Source organism: Strix aluco, chromosome Z, assembly GCF_031877795.1.
Source record: "Strix aluco isolate bStrAlu1 chromosome Z, bStrAlu1.hap1, whole genome shotgun sequence".
NCBI lineage: Eukaryota > Metazoa > Chordata > Aves > Strigiformes > Strigidae > Strix > Strix aluco.
Genome location: NC_133971.1, coordinates 49832845 through 49858386, shown reverse-complemented (window position 1 = coordinate 49858386; position 25542 = coordinate 49832845). Strand labels below are relative to the sequence as shown.

The 25542-nt window shown below is 43.0% G+C and overlaps 1 protein-coding gene across 4 annotated transcripts in view; it reads right to left on the bottom strand.

Annotated features, from left to right (window-relative positions):
- Nucleotides 1–24531, bottom strand: part of SEMA6A (semaphorin 6A) — a 115412-nt gene extending 90881 nt beyond the window's left edge. For all 4 annotated transcript variants that reach the window (XM_074812453.1, XM_074812454.1, XM_074812455.1 and 1 more), the window contains exon 1: nucleotides 23979–24531. The gene's annotated coding sequence lies outside the window, so the exon portion shown is untranslated. The remainder of the gene's footprint in view (nucleotides 1–23978) is intronic.
- Nucleotides 24532–25542: the final 1011 nt, after the last annotated feature.

Genomic DNA, 25542 nt, shown 5'->3' with positions numbered 1-25542 from the left:
AAGAGCACAGGATATTTCACCTCCCTTGTTCCTGTTATTTAAAAATTTAGCTGAGGCAGTAAGACTGAAGGACTTTGACATGCATTGGACTGTTCCTTCACACACGAACGTACTTCCCACCTCAATCCTGCCAGCAGTGTGTTGCAAGTTCCTCTAATTCCCTATCCATATGACATCTGCACACGCAAGGTGTTTGTTTCCCTTGGTCCTTTCAGATGTAAGCTTTTTGAAATATTTTTTGACTATAAACTACAAGAGCTCACTGAACAAATAAAATAGAAATACCTTTTCTCAAGTAACTGTTGTTGAATTCTCTGATAAGGATAAAGCTAGTACAATCAACTGCCTGATGTGGGGTAACTCTTCCCACCATTTCCAGCCAGCCATGTCTGGAGTCTCTGTTTACCCTGGTAGAAGATGGCTCCAGCCCTATCAAGGGAGAATTCAGTCCTGTAGAGTGCAGGTGTACTCCATAAAGCAAGAAAAAATGCTGAGGTCTACTGTAATTGTTTTTCAGATTAAATCTGGCAATTTAGCATGTTTTATGTGCAAAGTAACAAAAATAAAAAACATGTTCTAAAATCAAAGGGAGTTGAAAAAAAAACCCAAAGCCTTCTTGTTTCATGATAAGGAACTATTTCTACTTTTGAACTGCAAGCATGAACAGCACTTTTTTGGCCAGCTAATAGGAGCTTTTTCTGGTTCAGACGCTTTCAGTGGTGTCATCCCATCTCTCAGGGTAAACCGGACACAGACCTCTGCAGCTGAGCAGCAACACTTTTTCAGAAAGGGAGTAGTGCAATGTTAGCACAGAGCTGCCAGGTTGAGTCCTAAACTATTGCTTCCTGGAACACCACTGTATGGGAAATAAAGAAGGACAAGAAGCTGTGAACATGGCATCTTTGTGTCCTACTGATCTCCAAGAATAGTATGACTGGACCCTAGCTGTGACACAGTTTTCACACACCTCTCCATAGCACATCCCCAAGCCAGGCTTTCTTACATAACTGAGGGCTGCTCTAAAGGCTCATCACGCCACATCCAGGAGTCCCACAGGTTTCTGCCACTCTCGAGGATCTTGCAACCTATTAAAGGCAACAGGAACTTTCTTCTATAGAGTCTGCAGTCAGGGTCTATAGCTTCGCCCACTCCTTTCAAATTCTGAAAATTACAGTATCGTTACTTCTCTAAAGCAAGGAGTTTCAAAGAGCTGCAAATTAGCTATGTGAGGCTGGGTTGAATAATACCTTCTAACCACTGTGAATTCCAGTAGGAAATTCATTCCCACTAACTGACTTTACTTCAAAAGTGTTCATATACTACAATGGTTGGCTGCAAACATGGTTTCTACGTGAACTGAAGTAGGGGTTTTTTCATTACAAGTAATTATCAAATATTTGGTCTTTCTGTGAGGAAGAGAGATACCACTTAGCATCAATTTAACATATCTACTTTACCTGGAGGCTGTATCCTGGTTTTGAAAGTGGGTACAAAATCTTAGTATTCCTACCATCCACAAGCCTATCTGATTCACTTGCGAACATCACCAAAGAAAATATTTCTGTTTACAGTTTTTATACTCCTTTTCACTTTCTATACAGATGTACTCAAGTAAATGAGTACATTTCCTGGAATATGCCATAGGAACAGTAAGTATTACTTTGTGCAAGCTTCATATATATTGATAAGATAAAAAACCAGTGAGCCTACATCAAACAAGGGAGTGAGTTTATTACAAGACCCTGAAAAGCAGAGTTTATTCACCCTGGCAGAGCCCCGTGCTGGCAAAGCCACAGGGTTTCTGCACGAAATCACCAAGCGTCAATCGGTAAACCTCTGCACACTGAGCCATGATGATGCTCCTCTTGTTTCTACACTCCACTGCCTACGTATAGGGGATTAAAAATGCTGGTCCTTGTCAGTTTGCTCTACTAGAGCACCTAGCTGGTGTGGGCACAGGGCTGCTGCAGATCCATGCACCAAACAGTGAATATACTTGCAGCAAATTTACTGGAGCAATTCTCAGCTCCTTAGCACATTCTTTTAATACGGTCATTGCTAGATGTGCTGGTTATTGTGGAACCACCCTCAGCCTATTCAGAGCAACTGTCACTTTTTGTATTTTTTTTCTTGGTCAGTCCTGATTCAGTAGCTTTGATTTCTACTTTCAAATACAATAGGATTACAATCACATAGAAGTTCTGAAACCGTTTTTTTTTTTTTTTTTTTTTTAAAAAAAAGGGTTTACTGCAGATGATACTTCTTTTCCCAGTGACAGTCTGATTGTTGATGACAGCCTAAATTTCTTATATAAATTTCAAGAATCAAACTGTGATGTCACTGCTTTTCGTATCTTCATGAGTTGTAAAAAACTATTTCCCAAGAGTCACGCTCTTCCCAATTTCCCTCTCATGCTGCCCTAGCACTCCTCAATTTTTAAACTTATTCTTAGTTTCCTCAGAAATACACACTTGCTGTCTAAAAGACCCACAGAACTTGAGATGCTTTTTCTTTTTTATTTTGTATTTAAATATGGAAAGCAGATGCAGATGTCTGCTTGCATTTTTCAACCATCTGCTTTAATAACTATAGGATGGACTCTACACTGACCTTGCTTTCCAGTTGCATAGTCTATGAATAAAGCTGTTTAAACCATGACTTAAATCCAATGACTGATTTGCAAGAAACCCATCACTAAACAGGCCTGAAGTCTGAAGGCATTAGTTTCACACACTGTCTGCTCACAGGAAGTGTCTGCTTGTTTACTCTGACATACCTGACAATGAATGAACAGTAACACCAAAGTTTATGAATGCTTTATTTCTTTATTCATCAAGTCATCTTTTGTGTTAAGTGGCAGCTGACAAAAACATACACCTTTTTGAAGATAACTTAAGAATCACCAGATCACTTGCCAACTAAATGCAATTCATACTTATATGTTTAAAGAAAAGTTTTCCTGTGTGCCAGTGTTGCTAACTCCTACAATTTTTATCACAAGGCTATATAAAATTGGGTATTTTCCTTGACGCTCTGGCTTCTGGAATCACAATATTAAATTAATTTCCAGAGGTAAGATAACTCATCGTTCCCTCAGGATGTGTTGTAAGCTTCTCGAATTCATCACTTTTAAGACCTCATCAGTGGAGCTTGGCAACAACTGTGTCTCTCTGTATTTCCAGAGCCTCCAGAAAAACAGCACTCTCCTACGAGTGTTACGAAAGTCTCAGTGACGTATTTTATCACTACTTGTCAGACCCAGGTTAAGGAATTCAAACCACTGATAAAAACAAGCTTTTCAAGTACCACTTATTGCAGACAGAGCTGAGCTTGTTCTGGCCCTTGGGCAGAGCTCAGTGCAAACCCACACACCCAGGAGAGGGGCAGAGTGGGCTGGTATGGCTGCACCAGATGGGCTGATTCTACCTGATGCCAACGGACCACGCGGATTTTGCACCAACAGAAGTTGCAGGATCCAGTTAAAGAAAAGACCTGTGCTGCCTATACTTGTAAGTGAAAAGTACAGATCTGTGGCCTGCTTTGGAAGCTTGCTGTACCTTCCAGTGCCAGCAATTGCACCAGAAGTCTTGAATATTCAGCAGTTCTGAAAGTCGTGACACCTCCCTTAAACCTCCACAAAGGCAAACAAAGCTAAACTCTAAGAGCAAACCCCTGGAGAAAATAAAACATTAAAATCTCTTTATTTGTAAGAGAGGGAATATTATCAAATGCATCTCCAGTAAAACATTCCCTTTAGCATTAACCTTTATTATTAAGCAAAATAATAAAACTGAGAGCTCCTAGCTATTTCCACTAAAAATACACAGCAGGCAATTAATATTACACCTCTTCATACTCCTATGCAGAAAAGAATATTTTTTTCCTGTTTTGAAAAAACTAGACAAACGGACAGCACCAACTCATGATCACTGAAGGGATCAGTATGAAAATAACTCTACCTACAGTGATTTCCTTGCCAGTCCAACTCTTCCATGTACAGCCTGTAAATACATCTCTGATAATTAACTCACATTCCTCTTCTATCATACAAAGAAAAATTATTTAGCCATATTTCTATTTTACTTTACAATGTCTAGATCAGTTCTCAAACATACTGAATATTAATGAACCACCAAGAAATAGAGAAATATATAACACACATCTATCCTTCAACACCTTTCACCTGGACACAAATTTTAATGTCTGCAGATTTTCATGACCTCTCTTAATACAATCTGCTCCTCATGCCGATTTTTGCAGTTTTCTCATACAAAAGACACAAACATAAGCAGCGCTTGTTTCCATTTAATGACTGCAACTGAAATGAGCATCTGGCCTGATGGTCACCATACGTTCAACAACACTTACCAGGATTGCCAAAAGGTTACATAGAGATCTACTCTCTCTGGTATTACTTCACGCTAGTAGACCTGCAGTCCTTTAATTCTTGAGCTTGAAATTAGCACTACGAAGTAACTGCAGGAAGTCAAGAATCACTCTGGTGTATGGAAAATCTGTGACAAGGTTGCATATGGTTATCTCAATTTCTCCTTTATTTTTGTTGACCTGACATCAGCAAAGAGCCAGAGTAGTACTGCTAAATTTTTTCATTTAATCTGCATACAAACCTCCACCAGTAATTCTTTTGCTGAACAGCAGACCAAGGCCCATGTCTGAAACTCTCCACACCATCTGCACACTGGAATGGACATACTGGCCATTATGACCCGAAGTCCACCTACCTTTGTATCTCACCTTTAGCAACAATCATGAACAAACCTCCAGAGAAGTGCCACTAACAAAAGCAGCATTACTGAATGCTTGTAACGTTTCACATATTTAAACTGTCTTATGGCTTTGTACCACTTTTCACATATTTTTATGGATATCCAATTTCAGTGCTTTAGCTACCTAACATCTATCTACAGAGGTGGATAGAGAGGGGAAGGAAGGAACAAACAGTAGCTAATTAAAAATTATAAACCTCAGAATGACCCAGTCTAGGTTTTTCTTTAGCTGCATTAATGCTTTACAATCTGATACCTATGTAAGTCACATAACTAGGAGGCAAGTAGCATGTATCTCCTTGGAGGTATGGAAATCTCCCACTCTGCATATTGCAGAGCACTGATGCTTGATAGGGAGCAGTGAGTGAGCCGATACAAATCACCTGGGGGTCCAGCCATCTGTCTCTCACCCTACCAGATCAGAGGACCTCAGCTTTAAACCTGCTTCCTACCTCAGCAAAAAAAATGTGTTTTACCCTTGGCAAATGTACGTCTAGATAGGACACTCTTAATCTGCTGTGTAAAAAGACAATCTTCCTATCCCAGGCTGGGTTGGTTTGTTTTGTTTTGTTTTTTCTTTCAAGCTGCCTGAACCTGTTCAAGAAGGTTGAAATGGTTAAAGTAATCTTGAGGACGAATTAGGAAGCAAAGTGCAAGTAAGGTGGTTGAAAGTGTGTAATAAATGCTATTTAACCTTTGACTGTCATTCATCATAGATGTCACTGAGCATGTGTGGCATATACAAAAATGTTAATAAATTTCACAAAAGGCCTTTCCCACGTGGCTTTTTTTGCTTCTAAATTGTAAGTTTGGTTTGGGTTAAGCTTTACTTTTTTAAAATTATATTGCATTATCTGGCTTAGAAGGAACAAAACAATATTTTACAAACTTTGTTTCAATGTTGATAAAACATAATACAAACTCAGCAATTGCTTACTAAATCTCTTCCCTCAAGACCACCCTGAAACTCTAAACAAGTCAAAAGGGCCACACTGAGAATAAATATCAAAGACATTGCCAACTTTGTCTTTCTGTTTAATTAGCAGACAAGCTCATTAGCAGAAAAGCTATATAGGAGAGTATGCCTGCAGCCCTTGCTCACATCAAGGATTGCAGAGAAGTAGGTTGCAGTCACACATGCAGAAAGCCGCCCAGAGCTGGCAGCAATAGCAGTAGATGGCAGATCTGGGGACAGGAAAGTGTGTCCTTTAATAAAGGCGAAACTCTGCAGCACACTGTGCTGTAAAGTGAGATTTGGCATCTCTGGGGGGAAGCCAAACAATGGCTTCAACAGCACAGAGCACAACCAGCAGAGCACATCCTTGCTCTGTTAACCAGGTATATTTTCTGTATAAGGGAGGAGCGGGTGGGACAGACAACCTGTGTCCTCAGCATTCTAACGCTGTCTTGACCCACAGAGCACCACACCGTGAACAAACCAAAAGACATGGGTGGTAAACAAACACTACCACCAGAAAACATATGAGATATATGTGTGTGTGGGAGGGGGTGAGTGCCTGCATCTAGTCTGCACAGGAGGTGGCGGGGTAATTCACAATGCAGCCATGGCAGCCTGCTTCTGTGTTCAGTCTCTCACTGAGCAGCACCATTTATAACTTAGTTAGATTTTAGTACTTGTTCAGCATGCAGCAACTAATACTCACAAAGTGCTACAGGAACTGAAAAGACTGTTTGAACTAAAGGCAGCCTCTCCAAGCAGAAGCATGTCCGCCTAATTATTGCTGGGATGTTGTCAAGCACATTTTAGCTTAAAATACAAACAAAATCTTCATTTACAATAATTTGAGGATTTCTTCAACTCTTTTCTATTGAGAAAATAAAATCTGGGGGACTTGAGGAGTCACAGATGTTACTAATCAAAGTTATTTAAGAGACTAACGTGAAACAGCATGTTTGTGAAAGTTCATCATCACAGCAAAATTAAATCATTTTTACAGGGCATTTATTTGAAAAGTTCCGTACACAAACTTTGAATATGGCAGAGAATATTTCCCTCACAGTTTAGGTTTGATTTCATTCCTGGAAACCGCTATAAAAATCCTGCTCACTTGCAGCAGGGTTCTTTATTTATACTCAGTTTTAGTTTTAAGACCTGTGACAAACACCAGATTGCTCACGTTCATCACGATGCAAGCAGACCCGCCACACATACTGCCCTGCCTCCTGGTACTACCTGGCCGGCATGCTGCACTCCTGGCTTACTCTGGAGCAGCCAGCTTGGCAGGTTTTTCCTCTGTGGACATCCAGGTCCAGAGCTGAAAAAGGGCCTTTGAACTTCACACAGCTCCTGGCACATCAACAGTTACAGCCACATCATGACAATCACCTTAAAATGATGATCCTTGTGCCAATGTTATTCTTCCCCTACTACAAAGACCAACTCTATACTCCTTACCTGCAGAAAGACAAGTCCTGCTCATCTCAGCAGGAGTTTTGGGGCCAGCTGCCTCCAGAGCCACCAGCTTCACTCTTTCCCTTCTCCACTCACAAACCCCATCTCTTCAAAAACACAAGCTGCCTTTCATTTAAAAAGGCATAATATATCAAAATCTAAACTTTAGGGATTTTAACCTCTGTTGAGCTAGGCTTTTGCTTCCCTGCTGAAGCTACCAACAATTTTCCTAAACAGTGCCAGGTGCAGGGATTTTTTTTTGAAGCAAGTTTTATTAGTTCAGTGGAACCTGGCCAAAAGCCATGAACTTGTTCCAGACAGCTGACCAGAGAGCTGCAAAGGGTAATGCCAATGCCCTTCCCTGATGGCTACAAACACATCAACTCATCGTTGGCCTGGAAGCCAGAAGATCATAGAGCCCATTGGTAGCTTCCCTCAAAATGCACATATTGTAAAATGCACCTCCTCCCACCTCTTTGCCCAAGATCTATTACAACAAAACTGCTTACTGTACTTCTTTTACATGCCTCTTCTCTCTGCACTGCTATGTGTCAATCTCTCTTCCCCACAGAAAAAAATGCCTTTCCAAGCCAATCACTCAAGATCCTTGGCAATGATGGAGAACCTTCTTTTCTCTACCAATAGCTTGTGAGAGAAATTGAAGGAGTCTCATGAGATTTCCCAGGGCAAGCAGGAAGGTGTGGGGATAGAGGAGAGTCCCAGCTGGGCTTTTTTTCTCTCCCACCTACCAAATTCTGTATGAAGGGTAAAGAAATCAAGCACAGAGACAAATGATGTTACTTGCATCTCCCATGTGCCATCTGTTTCGTCCACTCCAAGCTTCCTATATACTTTAGACAGTGACAGCTCATCAGAAAGGTATTGTCCCACAGCATACTGCCAGTTTGTAGGGTAGACAGAGCAACGAAATACAGCACCTTCACCCTGCCCTTCCCTCCTACACCTTGGCACTTTGGCTATCCATCTGTACCAGTATGGATATATATTTACAGATATTCCCCTAATCCCTCTATTTCTAGAAACCTTCTACCCCTCAGCCTTGACCTTGCAGTTACTTTCCTTGCTTTCTGTAATGGTTTCTTCCATAAATGTTACTCTACATATGTGTGTTTGTGCCACCACTTGTGGGGGTAGTTGGGATCTAGCAAGAGCAGTACGGTACCAGAGCCATATTGCTCATAATTTCAAGGTTTATGGGTTTCTTCTTGACTTACTCAGTCATGATGTTATCTTTTCAAAGATAATGTTTTTGAGAGATTACACATACCAAAAACACTGATAAGCCTCCATAAATTTAACTTCAACTTAATTAACTGTGGAGCACCTATCAAACCCATCTTTCTCTTCATTAAAATATTTTGAGTAAATCTTCAATAAAAAATGTGGTCAAGAAAAAATGATACCTCAACTCGGACCATCTTAGCAGTTTCACTATGGGAAAAAACAATCTGCAAATTATTCATAGCTTTCTTGGAATCTCTCTCACAAGCTCACAGAGCAGGCATTAACCTGACATAAAAACTTTCCCAAATATTATTAACACTTCAAAGACACCACAAATATTGAAGTAGATAAATTCTGTTACTTATTCTCCTCCACTGTATCCTTCAGCAGGACAACACAGCTTCCCATGTTTTGCCTGCTGAGTTAATGCTGAAAATATGTGTTAAGTATGAAGTACTCAGTTCAAGAAGAGGGTTTCATTTAAACTGATAAAAAGTGAGGTTTTTTCCTGCAGTTAAGGGAGACACCTTGTCCTGAATTTTCCATTTAGCCTTGCAGGTTCCATAAAAATGTTTAATCTTCTTATATCTTGCACTATAACATAAAGTTGCAATGAAGTTTAAAGCAGAGAATGACAGCAGTGACTTTAAGATGTCCTAATGTTTTCCAAGCCAAAGCCATGGCCAAAGAGAGCGTTCTTGTTTCACACCCGTTGATGTCAATGGAAATATTGCATATGTTCCTAAGAGATCACAGGTTCCATTACAAGAATGTAACATAATATTCTATGAAGTATCCCACCTATTTCTTAAAATGCAATCGGTCTAGTTAGTGTGAGCCATCTTGTCACTCTGTGGCACTTCTATTTCATCCTAACTGGTTTCACTACAGAGTTCCAGAAAACACCTTTCCTTCTTTGAATTGGTGAAACCTGAGCTGGAGCTGGCACTGTGTCTACAGAGCCAGGGCTGCTGAGACACCACTCCCAGCAAGATGACTTGGAACTATAACACATTCTTCAACTCTTCACATCTTTTGTTGGTCGCACTGAAAATCCAACGCCCTCTCTAACATACAACCTCCCTTTTTTCCAAGCTATTCAGTGAGGATTGAGATGGGCTTGGGACTGATGCCTACAGAATCTGTTTGTACTGAGAATAACTGAAGGCTTCCAGTCTTAACTTCTCCAAACCTGAAGTTACCATCTCACACAAAGTAGAAATCTAAATAAACAAGTGCCTGGTCTGAAAAATCTTGGCTTACCAGCAGGTAACAGGTGTGAGTGAAGCAATTATGCAACATCTTTATTTGCAGATGAGTTTCCATGCATCACCAATGCATTTCCAGTGCATCTCCTTCATGATGTACCCAGGAAGAGAAAGCTTGGAGTCTTTCATAATTCTTTTGGCACATCTGATTTATTTATGTATGCATTTGAGTTGTTTCTGTTCCAAGCCGCTAGACATTCTACCCATGACATATTTTAAACACACACAATTCACTGGTTTTTTTTAAAAAAAAATTGAGACCTGATCAGATGAGAGCAAAGAACTGAGTGCTTGCTTTGTGAACACATTGCCTTTCTTCCACACACAATGCCAGCTGCTTGACAGCAGCTTTCTACTCAAGGCTCTGCCTAAAACCACCTGCAGGCTTGCAGATTGAAGTCTGAGGTGTGGACTGAGAGGAGAGCAAAGGTACGAACTGGGGTCAGAAGCAAGCATCTGCCCATGGAGCAATGGCAGGATGCAAATACAAACATACCACCTTTTCAGAAAGGTCTTCCCCTGATGGGAGTCCACCGTACTATGGCAAAATGGATTTGGGGAGCCACAAATTTAAAGCCACTAGGGAAGTCAAGAGGCCCAAAATCAGCATATGAGCACAGGCATCTTGATCAGTCAGCTGTGCCCTTCTGCTGATTTCTCAGCCTGTGTGGGTCTCAAGAGATCAGCAGGAATGGGAGCAGAATTACTCCAAAACATATAAGACTCTCTCTGTTGGTATCTTGCTCTGAAGTAAAAAAACCCACCCACCCAACCAAAAAAACCCAAAACATGCTAATCCCTGTAAGTTCTTTTCCTTAAGACTTGAGCACTTGGGCCTGAGTCCTTAATGAAAAAGTAACTCTTGGATGGCTAAAAGAACCACTTCCAGAATCTACATTTCACCTGTTCCAGATCCATAATATGACTATTGTTAAGAAAATGAAGGCTGAAAGATGCTATCTGTCAAGCAAGACACAAATGAAACAGTTTCAAATAAGCACTGAGTTCACATGGGACTGACCTGAGGCAAAATCCAAATGCACATTATTGCTCAAGAAGATTTAAAAAAATGATAGGAAAACTGAAAATTAAAATGGCCTTAAATTTATGGGTCAAACCCATTTCTAGCTGATTTCTAAGTCACTTTTAAAATAAAGAGTTACTTGAATTACTATTTCTTTATTCCCTTAAACACTGGAAAATCATACAGCTGATGCAGTCTATTTTTATGCATCTTGCAAAAACTTTATATAAATCTAAATTCTGGAAGCTCTTTAAACATAAGAGAGTATTTAAATACTCTTTTGAGCTGCAGAAAATATACTTCATACAAGCAAGGGGAAGTGCTAGAACTACTGCCAGAAACTATTCAATAGCTTGAAGCAATTTCTATGCTCCTGTTTGAACAAGAGGAAAAAAAATAGTGTTTAAAGGACATAGAATATCTATCTTCCCTTCTCTCTCACATATCCAACTAATTTGCCTTAACTTAATCTGTGCTTTTAGCCTCCCTTCCCTGTAATTACTGAAGAACTAAGCAGTAAGAGAACAGGAGCTCAACACAGACCAAGTGAATGTTACCTGGGACACTTGCTAATATGCATACCCACTGTTTCTGCCCAGTGCAAATTGTATTATTTTGTGTTCAACTGGTTGCACTTGTATAGTTTGATTGTCTTATCTATCCTGCAGGGCTGAGCAAAACACTGCAACCACTGTAACTAAACATGAGTTTATTTTCTGTAAAAGCAGGGCTGAGACATGAAAGCTGTGAAAGAGTCTTGTTAGCAATTCCTTGTGTAGGCAGCATGTCTCACTTTAATCATATGCATTACGGCCCTTACCCATCACTGCGAATTCACTCATAGAGCTTTTCTGCACATCAGTTTGGCTAACCCACTTTCTAATGTCGCTAACTCTGTATAAGAAAGCTGAAAACTGTATTGCTTTTTATACTGCAAACAGCAAGACAACACACACGCAGACAAAATCAGTGCCTTTGAAGAGCATGGCTTGTGTCCATCATTTCTTGGTTTTGTTCCATGTTTTTCGCCAGCATCGTTAGCATCTGGACGCCTGAAGCGCCTGCACTGAGATGTTGCAACACAAGAGGGCAGGCTACATGCAAAGGAAGAATCACAGTGCGTTTTCCCCTGAGTTTTCAAAACGTAAATAGCCCAGCTGAACCTGCTGTTGGAGAACTTTAAAAAGAGAAGCATTTCTCACTTTCAGCATAAAAAATACATGACCAAGCTCTTGTTCTGTTTCTCTAGACAGTATACTATTAGTTATAGCTGTACTTCTGCATTTAGAAACTGTGTCAAAAGGTGAAAGGTCTTACTCTTGAAATCTGTAGCGATTTCTAAGGCTGTGCTGTAGCAGTAAGGAAAGTTACTTACTTGCTCTCTTTCCAGGCTTTGACATGCAATCAAATGAAAATGCAGTGGATTCTCTCTCAGTAAATTCCACCCACTGAAATCTTTCAAGGCCCACCCTCCATAAATATATTTCAGTAAATGTGCTGTGTTCGTTCTTACACATCCCTGTTTTCTAAATGAGGGTAGTTAGAGCAGGCTGTCATACGACAGTTGTCTAGAAGTAGCAGTGCAACTTCAAAGTAGCACCCCAGCCCACCTACTAACACATTCTCTGCTGTTTTGCTGTTGAAAAACCTCCAGTAGTGGACTCTTTGAAGCTGAAATATCAATTCAAGGTACAGATGCCATTACACTACAATGCCTTCTTGATGGTTTTGATATGCATTTGCTCATGAGTTAATTCCCTCGAAAAATTTTAAATTTCAGTAATTAACAATTCCTACTGAAGTCAGCAAGGTTTATGTCACCAGCATGAACGAGTCAGAGGCTACCTTTTCTAGACAAATCCCATGCCTGGTGAAATAAATATGGACACACAATCTGCAGCAAAACTGTGCCTTCATACTTCTGTTTGATGTTAACAGATCAAAAGTTAGATCTTGCATATTTTTGTGCCTCGGCCCAGCTCCTCTGCACTCATCTATGTGAGCAACGTAACTGGTTCTGATGACATATTCATGTAAGCTAAGGCAACTTGTTTGAAAAGAGGTTTACAGCTGGGAATCCAGATTTGTTTCTTGGGATCCTGGCACAAAGGAGGACGTCAGGATTAGTCTTTCTAAAAAAACAGTAGTGTAAGCATGTATGTAGGTGCTCCAGGTTTTGAAAAGTTCTTTTAAGTTCTTTGTGACAACAATGAATTCTTTCAGCTGTTTCAAATTAAAAGAGATTATTGACCATTTATAGCAAAAAAAAAAAAAAAAGTCAAAAGAACTGATTTGCTATTCAAAAGTCTAAAGAACTGATTTGCTATTCAAGGTAAATCAATGCAAGCATTCTTACAGACTCCTTCTCCAGCATTAGTAGTCTACATTTTCCACCCTTCTGCAGCACATCACTGGCATTTAGTTGCACCAACACATTACCAGAAAGGACCTGGCTGAATTGCCTCTCTCACATAAAAAAACCATTTGAGTTGGGTGCTATTTGGCTTTTTTTTGCAAATGATATTACCTCCAGGATTTCAGCTACACAAGAGAGCTCATGACAAACACAGATGAACACAAACAAAAACAATTGGTTAAAAATGTAAAGGGTGCACCTTTACAGGAATTAGTCTGTCAGAGAACTTACTCTATCCCACATTTTTATTTTCAAATTTTTTTGTCTTTTGTTTTCAAAGTTTTTATCTGATATACTTTAACACATGTATGTAGTACTCTAAGAAAAACGTTCTGACAAATCAAAACTGCATTATTCTCACAGTCAGCCAGTCAGTCACCAGCCTTCATCTCACACCTTCAGGCTATTAGCTCCAGGTTGGCTAAATTGCCTTTCGGACTATATATGCTGTTGAACAAGAACAGGATCTTTTTTTTTTTTTTTTGTATCTTGGGAAAGGAAGTGTTCTGGCAGTATCTCTAGGTCTTACGCTTAGAACAGGATAAAGCAAAAAAGACGACACCACCCTACAATATACACGTCTCGTGACGGAATTAATCAGTGTATCTGAACATGCTGAACTTCCCTACAACAGAATTAAAAGGAAACACCTTGCAGATAATAATGAAAAAGTATAGTGGCTCATGCAAAAATCTTTCCTCTTCCCACAACATCTCTTTAAGCATCCAGTTCTTAATTTCTTTTTAAAGAAAAACAAATTCCTATTCAAATTCAAGAATAATTTCACTGGGTGAGTGAAATTATTGGGTGAGAAATCACTGGGTGAGAAAAAAAGCATCCCAAAGAATCACTAGAAAATAGTCTTCTTACTTCTTTGTGAAACATGAAAAGACTCTCCCCTTTAACTCCTTTCTAAGAACAAAAAAAAATTCTGCACAATGTATTTCTACAGAAGAAAGTCTTACCGCATAGACCCAGTTCTCAACAAGTAAGTTCTATAATCACCATCCTTTAACAGACTACAGCAAATTTAAAAAAATCAGTTTAAGTGTGGTCATTTCTGATTAATGTGCTTAGGATCAGTAAGTTGTAATTCCAAAAGGTGTGCATTTGTAATTAGTAAGTATAAATTATTCAGAAGTGGTAAGGGTTGAATACTATTAGAAGTTTATACACATAGTAGCAAATTCTGTTCATACACAAAACTAAATTCAAAAGTTGTTTTTAATGCATGATGCCCTTCTTTCATTGGAGAGCTATGATGGAAAGCCAGTGCTGTAAAGACTACGACCCGAGGTTCAAGATTGCAGTTAAACCCCCTGTGATCCTCTCTATGTAATAAAAAAGGTATTTTCAAACAAATACCAGGCTGCATTTAGCCATGCTCATGGCATGAAGTACTACTCAAGAAACCTAATCCTGTGGGACTCAACCTCTACTTTGCCATCAGATGACACACACTGGGCTGCACCCTGTGTGTAGAGCAAGCAGCGGAAAAGCATCTCCAGATGGCACGAAGGCATCCCATGCCATCTTCCTTGCTCTGGTGTTTTGAGACAGGATGCAGTAGCATCCTCCTGGTCCGTGCCGACTGCAATGGCAGCATTTGCCACTCAGACCCAGGTGTGTGGGCCAGAGCTCCGGCCACCCTCCCATCACTTCTTGCCATCTGCTCACTCCGAAGGGCCAGCAGGCAGAGGTGTACGCAGCCCACACCCGGGGACTGGCTGCAGGCCCTGGGGAGCTCTGAGGCTGAAGGGGAGACAACTTTCCTCTCTCTCATGTCCCTTCGTGAGCATGTAGCCCAAGCCAAGCTTTAGCCTCCCAGGAATATTCTGGCAGTAAGATGCTATTCAAGGTGTACAAGATTTGCAAAGAAAACTCCGTAATATTGCTAAAAAGACACAAATATAACAGTTACTTTTGCAGAAATTATTATTTTATTTCCTTGATAAGATTAATACATTTGATGCTAAAATTCAGCTGCTTGGGGATGCAGAAGAACTTTTAAGACCAACCATAAAAAAACTGAAAGAACTATACTGAACTATAAATGGAGTAAGGGCTTGTTGCTGAGGTGTTCGGTAGAAATTCTTCTTTATTATTCACCAGGAACAAGACTGGGATCTATACTGACTATACAATCACTTATCACTTTCTTCTCTGTTTCTTGAAGGTAAAAAATAAATAATAAGCAATAAAAATCATTAATTAATGTTAAAGAAGTACAAACGTACCTTACAGAACTGTTTAAACTAATTTCTATACAGAGTGATTCTATACCTAACCTGAAACACTAAATGGAGTACAATAAATTCTGAAAAGAAAAACACAACTGAATTTGTACCTCTACAGCTTTTGATCCAAGATATTTTTTCTGTAACAATTTTCTTATGCAGTCACCAGCTCCTTTCCAAAAGGAACTACAAAATGACAAGGGCAAATAATTTTGTTCTGTTAGACTGTCAATCTGCTAGATACACGCACATTGTCAGTTTAACAGGAAAAAGGCTGGGATTAATTTCATGTAAAATATGCGTATACAACAGAGTATGCAAAAGCCAGACTATAAAACAGAAACTTCCATACTATGGAAGAGTGTAAAATTACAAATGCAGATTTTCTGTGCATCTACCAGCAAACAAAGCTTTGTCATCTTTAAAATTAATGTGAAATTTTTGGACTTCATTTGTTCAGTTGGTAAAACTCCTGAGGGTGGATTACAAACAACAGACACATGTTCTCAATCTGCCTGTTGATCTCACTTGAAAAATTGACAAGATTGAGTAGTAAAGTCCGAAGCTGAAGCTTTAAAACTCATCTTTGAATGAAAGCTATCTGAAAGTAAAAAAGTGGCTAATTTTCCAGATTAGTTCTAATTATACTGAACTCTTTAATCTAAACTACACAGCTTTTAACATGATTCTTTGCTTGATGTGAATATTCAAGACTTTTTTTTGTGTGTGAACAGAAGATACATATCAAGCTTATCTGTGCAACAACAAAATTGCTTTATTAGAACTGGAGGGAAATCACTTAATTCTGGAGACACTTGTAAAGTGCAAAAGAAAGGGGATTTAAATATCTGCTAAAAAAATGTGATTTACTCCTGCTCACACAGAAGTGGTGAAAATTTGTTCTCAATGGGAAAAGAAAAAGGAGACCTTGATTTGCTTAGTGAAAGATGTTTGTGCTTTATATTATGCATAACTGACAAACCAATTAACATTTAGCACTACATTGACAAGTCAGTCTTCCAGCTACTTTACTGTTAGACCTATTTTCTGCTTTACCTTTTTTCTTATTTGTCAAAAAAGCTATTTCTGACTACTCACAGCTAGGCATTTCTGAAAGTATGCATGTTTTAATGTTGAATTTGTGAACAGATATGGAAATATTATTAAAAAAAATTACTGCCAATGTCAACGCAGTGCTGAAAGAGCACTAGTTCTGTCTGAAAAAGTTAATTTCCCCTTTTCTACTTTGTAATTCAAGCTGTTCTGCAGCTATCAAAAGGGTACTTATTGGCATTTTATTAAATTTAAGGTAACAATAAACATTAACTCAGTCTCAAACATGATGTCATGCTGTATTTAGTTAGGTTAAAAAAGAACGTAAAACAAATTACATGGATTGCTTAAGAAATCCTAAATGCCTAATTTACCCAACCATTTATCAGCAGAACTAGTGAAAAACCTTTTTTGGTCTTGTAATGGATAAAGGTAGCCATTAGTCTCTGAAGTATACAATTTTACCAGCAAGACAAAACAAAAAGCAAATCTTGGGAGTAAATATCAGCTGGACATTCACATAACAAGGTCCAGAGAGACATATCCAGAAGTTTCCTCTTTTAATCCAACTCTAAATAATGTTGGATGCTGTTCTCTATTCCTTCAGAGCTCTTCTACTGCCAAAATAACTGCAAGGCTTGCAAGTCCGAGTATTTCTCAAGCCTTTCCCAAGGCACCCCAACACTATCTGAGGCAATGAAACTATGGCAACAGAATAAGAAAGCAGCTTCCATGATTAATAGATGAAGATCCCAGCGACAGTGCAGGCCATAATTCAGGAATGCAGGAGGAATTACCATAGAATCCATCTCAATCTACCAATAAAAAGTAGATTTCAAAAGGCATCAACAAAACAGCAAGTTTTTTTCTGCTAAAAAAACTCACCAAACTATAGAACTATAAACTGTTCGAATTCTCATTAACACTTCAATGAACAGCTGCCTCGAGTGCAAGTAATGGATGAACATGTTCATGAACAAGTTCATGAACAATGGTGAAGGAACCAACATAGCAAATTTCCCATCTGACTATCAAAGCCATACATAGGAATACTCAATAGAACATCTGAGTGAAGCTGAGCAGACGGAGATAAGAAAGTAGAAATAATGTTTGCTACAGTCAGGAATATATTTGGACACAGTTTTTCCCATTGTGTTGGCGATTCATATGAGAGAATACTTTCTCCATCTGCTGAACTGGAACCCCAACCATATCTATTATATACTCTACACATTTTCATTACTAGAAGGCCCTGTGAGTCTGTCAGTTCATTGCAAAATTGATGAGGGTTAGGAATACCTTTTTTTTAAGTGCATAATCAAACTTCTACTATTACCTCCACTAAAAATACTAGTATTATAGTCCTTATCCACCAGATAGTCTCAGATTAAGGTGAAAGGGCGTACTAAAAATACTCTTAATTTCTTTCTACTTTCATAAACATTAAGTTTTCACTAAAGGCAATTGGCTCCACAGATCATAAAAGCATAGGAACGCTTTTTTTGCCCAGATCACACAAAGGTATAACCCTGAAGTCAAGACACGGCTTTTCCTGGGGAGGGTGAGGGAGAAGGAGTCAGAGGCTTCCCATACTGAGGACAACACACATGCTGCCACATTGCACAATGTGCTGCAATGCTGTGCATCTGCCCCCAGAAACTCTTTAACTTCAGCACTGCACGAATGTTGTAAAACTGTATTTTTGTAGAAAGTTCCTCAGTAGCAGTTTTGTCAGTAGCTAAAAAAGACCTGAAAAAAATGGCATGGGGGTAGTCCATGATATGTGAATTTCAAGTATCTAGTATAAATACTCTATATAGAAATGCCTATTATTAACAATACTTTTAAAGGAAAGGTCATCACTGAATGTAGCGAATTACCATATGTCTTCACTCTAGAGATACAGCAACTGGCAGTTCTGTTAATAGCTGGTTTATCTACTTCATTTTACATCTCTATTTCAGCCACTAAAGAAACACTTAGGGCTTGGGGAAAAATTCCTTTCATACAAAAATGACTCTGTATTCACATAGAGCATAGTACACCCTCCTTTTGGCTGATAACTAACTACAGTTCTATACTGGGAAAGACTTCAAGAGGTTTTGCAGCAAATTATGGGATAATTCATGTTGGTTTTTCTCATTTTCCTCTTCCTTTTTTGAAAGTTGTTTTTTTAAAAAAGTGGTATCTACTCCCTTTTTTTATTGAAGTATAGCTGGAGCTAACCTTTAGATTTCAGAGGCAGAAGCCTGGCAGCATCATTTATGTTCATCTGGTGCATGAAAGCTGAGAATATGATTATTTTATGGGGGGAGGCATGGATCTCTCATCCCCTCCCTATTTCCAGTGGCCCTGTTATGAGAATATGATTATTTTATGGGGGGAGGCATGGATCTCTCATCCCTTCCCTATTTCCAGTGGCTCCGCTATCAAGTGTTAGAGCCTTTACAGGTTGGAAGCAACAAAACCTGCAAATGCCTCAATGCCCGTGTTTCCTCCTAAGGCTTACAGAACACCCTGATGTTGTAGGTGCATACTTATTTTCTTCTTTTTTTTCTCCCTTGGTTCCCATATCACATTTAATTTGAATCCTTTCACATCTTCCAGCTGCTAAAATAGGATAGGCAAACAAGCAGCTTGAGAACTCCAGAAGACATGCAGGACATGCAATATGTATAATTATAACACAGTAGGTGGCACTCTTCCCTTTAAATCCTAAAGCAGTGCCTTGGAGCTGTGCTGCCATACTTGTCATGTTGCAATCAAGACCCAAAACCAAAGCATCGTTTACCACGGACAATTAAAGATCCCTTAACACTGTATAAACATGAACATTCAGTTATTTCCACGATCATAGGTAATGGTTTAGTTGTCTTATAAGACAACACATAAAGAAAATAAAGACATGCAAACTGCGGCCTGTCAGGTTTGCACTTGAACTAGGGAAGTCCACTTCTTCCTTCACAAACCCTATGCACATCTAAGCTGTTCCTCACTCAAGAGACTGGTGTGACAGGCCAAAAATAAAAATATTCCTATAGAGAGGTGTGAGGCTCAGGCCCAGCGTTTCCTGCAGCTGCTTGTTTCTGCCTGTGAACACTGTTCATGTTTGCTGTATGCTGTTGATCAGCAGCTGGACTCCATGCTACTACTGACTGTATCTTACTGCCAAAACGATCCCTGTGTATGCCTCTCACACCTCATAGTCCCAATACACAGAATTAATGAGCACAGAAAGCTCAAATGGTCATCAGTAAAAAAGCATTGCTTATGACTCTTATTTTTCTGTTGCCCTATCAAGACAAAGCTTGTCACAATTTGTCAGACATAACTTGCTCCATAGGTCTGACTTAACACTGAAGGTCGATCCAAAGCGAATGTATACCGCCATAGCTTCAGGTCCTCATCAAGTATTGATTCCCAACAGAAAACAGTATTTTTAGACTAGGGCCTAAACATGAAAAAAAGTCCCTATTTGAGTAATATTTCAGCAACTGCCTTTACTGTCAGAAAATTGCACAGGCAAGCAAGGCTTCACTGGGTGAACAAAGCTTACTTGGGTCAATGAGACTGGGAAGGATAAGGGCTAAAGATTTACCTCCTCGATAAATTAATGGTAGGAGGTAAAATACTGCAACATCTGTATCAAATTAGGATAGTCAAAACTTCTGGTTTAGTTTGGTTCAACTTCTCTCTAGTATATGCTGCATCTAATAAAGATGAATGTTATTTTCCAGAATTTACCCAGTTTGTTTTCAGCACTCTGCTATAGTGTATGGGAATCAGGTACTATACACAAAACATTTATTTGAGTAGTATAACAATGTGTTCTTGCAAACAAGTTGGATGGGAGGCATGTATTAGCTCAGGTCAATTTAATCCTAAAACATTTTATGTCTCCCCTGCTGTAAACCATGTGAACTCCTTTCATGTGTATTTATGTATGGCTCTTCAAAACAAGATGACAAATTTCCCCTTCCCTTTACAAAACATACACAAGCAAGTTCACAATCACCTACTTCCTTTTCAATGCAAACAGTTCTAGTCTGGATTTATCACAGGTCATTAATTTGATCTCTCTCCTTTTCATTTTTATTTTCTTTTCAAAAATTCAATGAAGGCAACTCCTCATCCTTAGCCTGAACTATTTCCTTCTCCAGTCTTAAACTCCAATAACTGTGATCCTCTATTTACAAATATTAAGAGGGGACTACGGCTAATAAGTCATTTTCACCTTCAAGTAGCTAGAGATGTTAGCTAGCTGTGTTTCTCATAGATGTTAGTGCCCAATTATTTTTTAGTTCAAGTATTATGAGTTCAGTTGATAACGTTCATTTTGCCGTTAAATAATATACAGTTTTAATGTAGACTGAGAATACATAGAACATCTGTGACCACACAATTCATCTTTCCTGAAAGTATTCACCCATGCTTCAAGCATTTGATTCCTACTACATGAACAGCAAATATTGCAAATATACTTTATGGTATTACTTACTATTTTAAAATTCATTTAGCATTCAGACAGAAAACTCATCTGGACATTCTGCTCCTGAACTACCATGAAAGCCAGAGATTTTTTTCAACTGAAGTGTGGTGGAGAACAGAGATCAACGTTTTTATGCACAGGAAATTGTTTGGCTTTAACGAGAGTCAGTATATATTCTCTTTTTCTTACACCCTATGAGAAGCTACCATATTAAAAAATGGTTCCTTTTAGATAAAAATATACCCTGGACAGTAAAAAAAGCACAGTTGCCAAGGCGTTTCAAAGAGTGACAAACCTTCCCAATGTTTCTGAAGCTAGTATTTGTTTTCAACCACATGAGGCAATTCTATGAAGAAAGGGGTTTGCTGGAGGAGACCCAAATTTCCTCACAATATGCTACATTAGTCTCTTTAAAAAAAAAAAAAAAAACAGCAAAAAAACAGAAGTTAACCAGAGCAAGATCATTTTGCTTTTCTGGTCTGAAAACAAATGGCAAATGAAGCCCTGAACATAACAGCTGCGTATATCTTACTCTGAGAGAAATGCCACAGGCTCCTCAAAATCTCCATGACTTCTGTCATTAAAAGAGCCTGACTGCTGGACTTTCTCACATTGATGTCAAAGGATTTACCTGTCAAGCAAAGACTACTTAGATGAGAATGGCTCACTGGCTGACACTTAGATTAAATGAATGCAAACCAAAAGCTGCCACAGAACTAATTTTTGCAAAGACAGTGGGAAATCTTGCCTGTAGCTACTATCTTTGAGGTTAGCTTAATAATTAATATCATTGCTGGATGATACTAAACAAAAATTAGCAGAATCTATGTCAATAATAAGCCATCGCATGCAGCCTGTGACAAAATGGTTGTGGACATTTAGCTCTTCGTTATTTACAACACCTGCAAGCCGTGTGTGCTCGTTTGGATGATCAAGCATTCACCTTGCGGAGTCAGGAATTAGCATCTTTTACACTTTATCACTGAGATGACTAACGCCTTTATTTTAACCGTTCTATTAGTGAAATAATCTTCTGTCTACAGAAGCTAGAAATCCGCGCTGCACAGACGCTGGCACAAGCGCGCATGTTTACAAACTTCAAAAGCAGCAATTAGCTCGGGAGAGGAACAAACAAATTTCCCTCTGAACAAGCGGTCAAGATTAGAAAAAGAGCCATTTGCCTAAGGAAAACGCAGCAGTTATTGCCTTGCGACTCACCCTGGGAAGAGCCCGGCAGGACACAGGCGGTGGCGGCGGGCAGAAGGGCATCTCTGCTGCGACTGACCGGGCTGCAGCCTCAGCCCCGCTTCTCCTGCCAGCCCCCATCCGCACGCCGGCCGGAGCCACCCCCGGGAAACGCATCCCTCGGGCGGGAAGGAGGGAGGGAAGGAAGTGGCGGTGGAACAGGCGAGCCCTCGCAAGGCGCAGGTACTTTCTCCACGCGTGGTGAAGGAGACCCAAACTTTTCATCGCCCTCCCCGGCGGCGGAGCGCGGGGTGGTGCTGACCCTCAGCCGGTCCCAGGGTCTGCCCGAGCCGTCGCTCCCCCACCTTCCCGCACCTCGGCTCTGAGTCCCCAGCTCCCCGCCGGCAGGAGCAGAGCCCGGGGAGCGTGCGGGCTCCCGCTCATGCTACGGCTCCTAACACACCTTGCCCTCAGCTAGGAGCCTTCCCTGCCCGTGCATACACGGGGACGGGTGTGTGTGTGTGTATAGGGGGAAATACTCCGCTCCTCAGCATCCTTTCCCCTCAGCAGCATACACTCCCCTCCTCAGCACCAGCGGCATGAAGGCGCCCAGCTCCCGGCCCCCGTCCGGCCTCCCCGCCAGCTCGCAGCCCCTCTGGGAGCGCTGGCCGAACAGGAACTCCTTTGTGCCGGCCGGCCGTGTTATTCCCCCTTACAAAAACTTTCTCTTTTCCGCCGTTTCGCCCGGCTCCCCCGGGGCCGGAGGAAGGAGACGGGCTGAAGGAGCGGCAGTGCGAGGGCACGGGCGGAGGGAGAGGAGCTGGGCTGCCCTGCGATGCTCCCGGCCTGCCAGGCCGCCCCGAGGGATCCGCTCTCCCTGGGCTCGGCACCGGGGTCAGCCCACCTGCCTGCGCTCAGCGGCCGGGGAGAAGCGGCGGGAAGAGCTACCGGCCCGCGGGAGAGAGGCTGACGGCGTCTGGCAGAAAGGGGCGGGGAACAGCCCTGCCCAAGAGCCACCCTTCTTCCCGGGGCTGCGGGAGGGTAGCCGGCAGCCGCCCTTCTCCGCGGCCGGAGCGGAGGGGAAGGCGGCTGCCGTCCGCGGGAAGCAGGCGGGGAGGGGAGCCCGCGGCCCCAGCCCACGATCGCGAACAAAGCCCGCGGCAGCGCCGGGAGCTGCGCCGCGGAAGAAGTTTCCTCGGTTCCCGGCCCCTTCCCGCAAAACGCAACCTCAGCCTCGGGGAAAAAATAAATAAATAAATAAATAAAAGTAAAATAAATCAACCGCAGCCCAACTACCCCGCATGGGAGAGCGGAGACCGCGGGATTACGCCTGTGCACAGAGCGCCCACATTGTCCCTGTAACAAAGACACCCCCGCCCCCCCTCCCCCCCCCAAGCCCCACACGATGCCCAGCGGCCCCGGGGTGAGCGGGCGGTGGTCCCGGCCCCGGCGTCTCGCGGCGCCCCGGCGGGCGCGACCCCCCCGCCGACAGCCCGCTGCGAGCAGCGCCCGCGGCTGGGGAGGCGGAGAGGAGCCCGAACACCGCACATGCAAGCCGTGCCAAAGGCCAGGGAGGAAGGGTAACACGTTAAGCGGTTGGGGGAGATAAGAAAAAGAATTAGAAAAGAAAGGCGAAGCCACGACATGCCTGGAAAGTGGCAAGAGCAAGCACAGCGTGTGCACTTGCAGGCGGCTCTTCTCCTCCCTAGGCGCTGCAAACGCCGTCGAGAAAGAAAGCAGCAGCCGGCCTTAAACCACACACCACCCTCGCTCCTCCCGAGCCTGCCGGGGCGCCCCGGGAGCCTTTCTTTTCGAGCAACCCCAAAACATCAGTAGGTATACGGACGGGGGAGTACTGTACCTTTTCGGTGCATGTATCTAGGCAGCTAGAGGACAGAACTAGCTGATGTAGTGTCCCATTTAGTAATCCATTTAAGGGGATCTCTCTGGGAAACTGGAGCCACTCTCTCCTTTGCAATCCTTTGTCATTACTACATGTGTGCTTCCCGGGGGATAGAATATTTAATATTTCTACTTTCTGAATTGCAAATGCAATTTGTTCATCTCCAATGATGGGCGAAAAGAGGGGAGGGAACAGGGAGAAGAATAAGGAAAAAAAAAAAGCGTTAGCAACTCCTCTCCAGACCCAAATTCCACTACGGTTCCACTCCAGTAAGTCCCCTTCAGTCGCGCCTCGGGAGGTAAGTCATTGCGGGGTCTCTTCCTGCTCCCTCTCTACCAGAAGCGCTCCCGGTGGGACGGCTGCTTCAGGAAAACTCCTAGGCTGGAGGCACTCGCCGTGCCGCGGCAGGAAGACGCAGTCGCTCCTCGCCCCGGGCTGCCGGGCATTGAACTGTGCGCGGCGAGGACGGGGTAGCCGCTCTCTCCCGCTGCCTGCCGCTGCTGCCGCTGCCCTGCCTCCCCTCGGCGCCCGCCTCCCTGCCCCTGGAGGCGGCTCCGCCGGCGGAGGCGGAGACAAAGCCCGGGACTGGACCGCGGCGGGCGGGCGGGCGCGCCCCGCCCCACCCCACCCCACCCCGCCGGGCGGTGCCTCCGAGGGGGCGGTGCTGGCGGGCGCGGGGCGGGGCCTCGGCGGCGTCGGGCGCGGGGCGGGGCCGGCGGCAACAACCGCGACCTGCCGCCCATCGGTGCGGGCGGCTCCTCGTTCCCGTGCTGGGTGCCGGCGACACCTTCTCGCTGGTGCGGGGCCGGTGCTGAGTGTTACCGGTCTTATGTCGAGCAGGTGCAAAGAGAGGGGGCCGCCCGGCCCCTGCCCGGCCCCCTGGAGCTGTCGCTGACTCCAACCATCGCGGTCGTTCCGCGCCCGCGGGGCGCAGGGGGGCGGCGGGGGGCGCGAAGCCGGTAGTGCGGAGACGCCCACAAGCGGCCAGAGCAGCCCGGGCCGCCCGCGGCGGGGACACGGTGCCGGGCAGCCGGCCGCGGCTCCCCAGGGGGATGCGCGGCTCCTCCGCGTCCTGCGGGCGCGGCAGCAGGGGCCGCTGCGGAGCCCCGCGCATGCTGCCGCCTGGCAGAGGGCGCGGGGCCGGGCCGCATCCCCCGTGTCCCCGGGGAAGCGGGACTGGGGCCGCAGCTGGCGGCCGGCGCAGGTCTCGGCTGCCCCCTTGCCTTTCCTGCCCCCTTTCCTCCGCCCGAATCCTTCCTCGGTGGTCGCTCGCTGCGCTAATCCCCGTCTCGGAGCCGATCCAGCCAGGAGCAGGAGCGAGCGGCGCTAATTCATTAATCCCCTTCTCCCCGGCCCCGCGCTGAGGCCCCTCGCCGCCGCCGGCGGCGGTAATCCCCCGGCCCGGCCCCGGCGCGGCGGGGCGATGAGGGGGCCGTGCCGGGGACCGCTCCCCACCCGCCCGCTCCGGCTCCCGCGCTCTCCCCCCGCCCCGCCGCCGCGGCCCCGGGAGCAGGTGGTGCCG